Source organism: Urtica dioica, chromosome 5, assembly GCF_054948205.1.
Source record: "Urtica dioica subsp. dioica isolate 48M chromosome 5, U.dioica_male_clone48M_v1_H2, whole genome shotgun sequence".
Classification (NCBI taxonomy): domain Eukaryota; kingdom Viridiplantae; phylum Streptophyta; class Magnoliopsida; order Rosales; family Urticaceae; genus Urtica; species Urtica dioica.
Window position 1 is genome coordinate 31304229 of NC_142760.1, and position 5849 is coordinate 31310077.

General features: G+C 46.1%; 1 pseudogene across 6 annotated transcripts; it reads right to left on the minus strand.

The window, feature by feature from the left end:
- Window positions 1-289: 289 nt before the first annotated feature.
- On the minus strand, window positions 290-5403 carry LOC149397889 (zinc finger BED domain-containing protein DAYSLEEPER pseudogene; annotated as a pseudogene). 6 transcript variants are annotated; one of them, XR_016297076.1, is made up of 4 exons: window positions 4972-5403; window positions 4781-4875; window positions 3468-3582; window positions 290-3161 (listed from the first exon to the last, which is right to left on the minus strand). The product of XR_016297076.1 is annotated as a zinc finger BED domain-containing protein DAYSLEEPER pseudogene, transcript variant X2 (transcript). The 6 variants fall into 6 exon arrangements; XR_016297075.1 differs by lacking the exon at window positions 4781-4875; XR_016297077.1 differs by lacking the exon at window positions 4781-4875 and having other exon boundaries at window positions 3439-3582.
- Window positions 5404-5849: the final 446 nt, after the last annotated feature.

The window sequence follows — 5849 nt, forward strand, 5'->3', positions numbered from 1 at the left end:
GCTGCCTTAAAAAAAAAAAACAAAAAAACAATTCGGGAATGTACAATCCCGAAACTGCTCTCCACAAAAAAATATCCTACTTTGTTCTTCAAGTTCCACAGCCTTCTCCTGTTCTCCAAAATCTCGCGCATTTCATATTCACCATCATCATGCTTGATGAGTAATGACCACAGAATCAGAATGGAATGGTATGGGATAGTTAATTTTGTTTAGATTTTATCAACCAGATTCCCTTTCACAGTAAAACCGAGTAAAAAAAGGAAATATCAATGTCAGTAAAGTAAATCAGTAACTTTATTTGCACAAAATTAATTAAAAAATTTTACAAACGATGCGCGTCTCTATCTACAAATTAGAAGCTAAAAAAAAAACCCCCAACAATATGCAAACTTTTCCTTTCCTTTCTATTGAGTCTGCCAATAATCCTACTCTCGAGAAGAAGAAACAAATAAAAACCACAATGATACAAAATGCAGGACCCCCTATGCCTAAACAAATACAATAAATATTCTTTCACATGACAGGGAAAAAAAAAAATCCGAATATCAGTATTCCATCTTGAGCAGTGCATTTACGGGAGCATCGGAAGGGTCGGCGTGAAGAATCCAGTCCTTGGCGCAGATGAGCGCCTCGACGGTCTCTGGCCGGAGCGAGCTCCGGTAACCGTCCATCTCCTTGGCTCCGGTGGCAAAAACCGACTCCGGCGGCGCAGCCGAGACTGCGACGGAAAGAATGTCCCTCGCCATCTTCGAGAGCGTTGGGTATTTGGGCTTGTTGAGCCTCCACCACCCGAGCACGTCGAATTCGTGGGCCCGCGGCAGCAAAGCCTCGTCCAAGTACTGGTCCAACTCCGACTTCATCTGCTGGCTCGCCGTCTCCATTATGTACACGTCAAAATCCGTCAGCCCGTTCTCCGACGACGACGCCGGCCCCGCCTCCGTCAATGACCTGGCGCTCCCGTCCTCGGTGTACGTCGGAGTCAGCGGCAGCGGCAGCGCCACGTACTCGTCGAAGAGCTCGTGGACTCCGTCGTCGACGGCTTTGACCAATGCCGCGGCGTCTTCGTCGCCGCCGCCACCGTAGAGCTTGTTGAAGCTGAACTCGACGAGCTTCATCTTGAACCTCGGGTCCATCACCACCGCCGCCGCCAGAGCCAGGCTGTTCTCCTTCCAGTACCAATCCACCCTCTCCCTCGCCCGCCGCGCCACCGCCGCCGAGAACTCGTCGGAGTCGGAAGCCGCGGCGCGGGAGAGCTCCGATCGGATCTTCCACACCTCGTGGAAGAACGTGATCGGCGTCGGGTTGGTTGCTCCGGCGAGGATGGCGGCGGAGTCGTGGAGGAGCTTGAGGTTGGCGCAGAGAATCTCGACGCGAATCCAATCGACCTGTGTCGGGGCGGACTTGTAGTCCGGGTCGGATGTGTCGAGCAGCGAAAAGAAGACCTCCTTGAGCTCGGAGGCGGCGGCGAGCATGTTGTACGTCGTGTCCCACCGCGTCTGGTCGTCGACGCAGAGGCTGGCGAACTTCTCGTTGTGCGAATCCGAAATCTTGACGTGCTTCACGCTCTCTCTCACCTTCCTCACGGTTTCTTCACCCTCGCCGAGGACGTCCATGGCCGCCAAGCAGAGCGTCCTCGCGAGGCAGCTCCGGAGGACGAGCTGGCCGCCGAGGACCAGCGGGTTCTTCACGGTCAGCTGCGGCCGGAGATTCTCGAGCACGGCCTCGCGGGGCGGCTCTTGGCCGAGCGTGACCGAGAACAGCCGGGCCTCGAGGTTCCAGTCGTGGAGGCACACGGCCACGGCGTGGCCGAGCGCCGCGTCCGAGTCCGGGTACGGCTCCATCACCACGTTCAGGAGCCGCCTCCGAAGCTTCCAGTCGGAGTCGACGAAGTGCCCGGCGACGAAGACGTAGCCCACGCTCTGGCTCGAGGCCCACGTGTCGAGGGAGAGGCAGACCCGGGCGGGGGCCGCATCGTCGACGAGCTTCGTCAGATTCCGCTTCTCCATCAGATACGTGGCCACGCAATCTCCTTGGACCGCGTTGAAGCTCGCCATCTCGAACCGAGGCTGGAGGCTCCGCACGAAGGCGAGGAATCCCGGGTGCTCGACGAGGTGGAGCGGGTAGTCGTGCATGATGATCATCCTGGCCACCTCGCGCCGGCACCGGTCGGGGTCGAACGGAGAAGCCGCCGGAGAAGCCGCGCCGGACTTGTGCCTCCGGCGGGGGGTCAGGGCGCGGTCTTGGCAGGTGCCCTTGGCGATGTGGCGTTTCAGGTGGCTGGTTCCGGCGACTTTGGAGCCGGTGCTGTACGCGAACGTCTGCTTGCACTGCTTGCAGCAGGCCCTGCGGCACCCCTCGCCCGCGGCCTCGATCGTGAAGTGCTCCCACACGATCGACTTCTTCTTCCTCCGCTTGCTCGCCGGCGGCTCCGCCGAGTACGGAGTCACGGCCATCTGATGAGCTTCTTCCGCGTCCATGGATTCCATTCGCTCTGCTCCGACGACGACGACCATGTGGTCTTCTTCTCCGACGTGGTGGTATTCTGCCGAGTCGACCGTGCGGTCTTCAGTCGGGTTCGTGGTCGCGTGATGGTCCGGTTCACCGGAAACCATCTGGTGATGGTGTTCTTCAGCCATACTATGGTCTTCGGGCAGGTTATGGTCTTCGACGTGGTGGTGCTCGATCGGGGTTTCTTCCACGGGATTATGGTCTTCAACGTGGTGGTGCTCGATCGGGGTTTCTTCCACGGGATTATGTTCTTCAACGTGGTGGTGCTCGATCGGGGTTTCTTCCACGGGGTTATGTTCTTCAACGTGGTGGTGCTCGATCGGGGTTTCTTCCACGGGGTTATGTTCTTCAACGTGGTGGTGCTCGATCGGGGTTTCTTCCATGGCATTATGGTCTTTGACGTGGTGGTGTTCGATCTGGTTTTCGACCACGGCATTATGATCTTCGACGTGGTGGTGTTGGAGCGGGTTTTGGACTGCCACCGAATCATGGTCTGCGGGTGGGTCAGGGACATGTTTGTCTTCGACCGGGGTTTTAGAGGCTATCTGCTCCTCCACTGGAGCGTCGACTATTTGCTCGTCGATAAGCTCAGAGGCTATGATCTGTTCTTCCACTGAATCAGACATTTTTTTTTTCAACTCAAATGTGAAATCCTGTTTCAACAACATAAACAATACAGGTAGGTATGGTCAGTCACAATAGTCTCGTAATACATTTAAAGAGCTTCAAATAGACAAGACTACAGATTAAAAAAAAACACACACACACACACACTACGATGGTCCGGGACGAGGCGGTACTTGTGATATTTCGGCTTGGGACGCCTTTTACTTGGCGGTTTTTTGGATGTTAAATACCATAGGATGGGTTACTTCAAAGCTCAATCTTTGAGTGAGAAATGGGAAATTCATGGAAAATTACGGTCCCTACCACGTAATAGTAATAGTGCACCTACACACCTGCGTCAACGTTGTTTTTCAACCGGAAGGCTGTCGAATCTCGTCTCAATCATCATTTGTCAGGACTATTCGGAGTAAGCTCCTTGGCTTGGACCATAAAGGATTAGCGCTTGAGCTTGAGTATTATTTGATCACAGGACACGAAATTGAAGACAATGAACCATCAAAACATGTTTGTTAGAGCCCATTTGATTAGAGTCAAATTCGATCACTCACGACATCTATAGACAGATTAAGAGTTTAAAGTATACAAAATACAATACACTGCATTTTATTTGTTTACATGAGATCAAGGAAGATATTTATCGTAAATAAAAGATTCATTTATTTTTTTCCTTTCCAAAACAACAAATTGAAAATAAATGTTCACTTGTTCTAAAGAAAAGTAAAATTGATTGACTTCGTCTGCAAATTCGATATCAGGAATTTAATCTCTATGCAATTCGGCACCCCCATAAAAAAAAAAAAAAAAAAAAAAAAAAAAAAAAAAAAAAAAAAAAAAAAAAAAAAAAACTGTAACGAGTACTATTGTTTAGAGTCAAGATGAGGTTTATAATTAACAAAGAACTTTTAACAGAAAATTTAGATTAAAAATTAACCATTCAATCAATTTTTTTTGTTTATTAAGTTAATAAAAAATTTAACTGAATTCTTTATAGTTGTTTTACTCACATGTAAAATGTATTTTAAGAGGTAACATGTTTAGTTTTACATAAAATTATTCAATAAAATAATTAAGGACTAAAGTGCGACCGACGCCGACCACAAATTTAAGGGACTATTCCTGCAAATAACACTTAATAATTTTGCTACGTTTGTATGACGTGTCAAACCTCGAAATCAGAGTCAGCCACACCTAAATGGGCCGAGAATACAAAGCCCAAATCGGCAGAGGCTAAAAAAAAAAAAAAAAAAAAAAAAACACTCAACCCAAACCTTATTGACTACGCTCGATTCAACAGAGTCCAACATCACAAAGCAAAACAGATCTCCCATTGAAACATAACCAAACAAAAGCTCTGTCACAACTCAAACACAAACAGTTTTAACCATGGATCAAGATCAACAACCCATACATGGGTCAAAAAAAAAAAAAAAACTTCGCTTCACAAACGGGCTATTAAAGAAACCGGATTTCAGAAACAAAACAACACATAAAAGGGAAACACACACCAAACACCAACGAGGCAAAAGTAACCATATATTCAGTAAATAAATAAATAATAATAAAGTAAAGAAAGCTTGGGCCTTTAGAGATAGAGAAAAAGAAAGAACCCCAGAAAACAAGCCCAGATCAGATCAAAGAAGCAAACCTTTAAATGTTAACGGATAGCTTCGATTTCGAACTCGAATTAGCTTCGAGTCAACGATCGATTACAATTTAAAGACACGACTTCCTCCGAAAACTCTATAAAGCGAAAAAGCCACACAAATAAACGAAACCAAAAGAACAAACACCAGTACGATAATATTAAGGCTAAAAAATTAAGGATTTTTTAAATACCTAAAGCTCGAGAGAGAGCAAAGAAGGCGACGAATCAGACGCCGGAGACCGATCGCTGAGGTTCGGAGGCGACGGAGATTCGTCGATCGAGATATAGGATTTTGGCGCGGTAGAGAGAGAGAGAGAGAGGGATTTGAGATTTGGGCTTTTTTTTTTAAACCAACCCGAGAAGGGCTAATTGGACCCTTGTGCGTTTGGTGGTTGTGTGACTTTGGGACTCGCTTTGTGTTAAAGAGATAAGGTTTAGTTTTTGGGTGGGTTTGTATTTTGACTATTTTCTGTTTTTCTTTTTTCTTTTTGCCCTTTCGAATTTGGTCTCGATTTAAATCCCTGGGGTGTAAGTTGTAACCATTTCTTTTTGGACTATGACATTTTTTTTTCTCTTCAGGTCCAATGATATGGTGTTGCTTCGGTACATTATTGTGTTATTTGCATCTTATGTCACAAATTGACAATCCAATTGCAAATAAGTGACATGCAAAAATTTTAGAAAGTGTTAGAGGAAGATAAAGTGATTTTTAATGAGGTATTATAAAAATTCAGAAGACATTGAATAACTAATAAAAAGATTAAATGATGAGAGAAAGTAATTTGAAATTTGCACATGTGACACGAATGTAAATACGTGACACAAATGCAATTTTGACAACTTTGTGACACAAATGCAAAAAACCGACGAATTTGTGACATTGACGCAAATTTCCAATATTCATTTTATTTCTTTTTATTTAATTTATTTTTCTTTTAATAAGTTGGACTATCTCCAGAGATAATTCAAAGCCCATCCTTTTATTTTATTTAGTTATTAATTTAATTTAATTTAATTTTTCCGAAAAGTCCGTACTTGGTGTAGGGTATCTTTATAGCCCACAGAATAT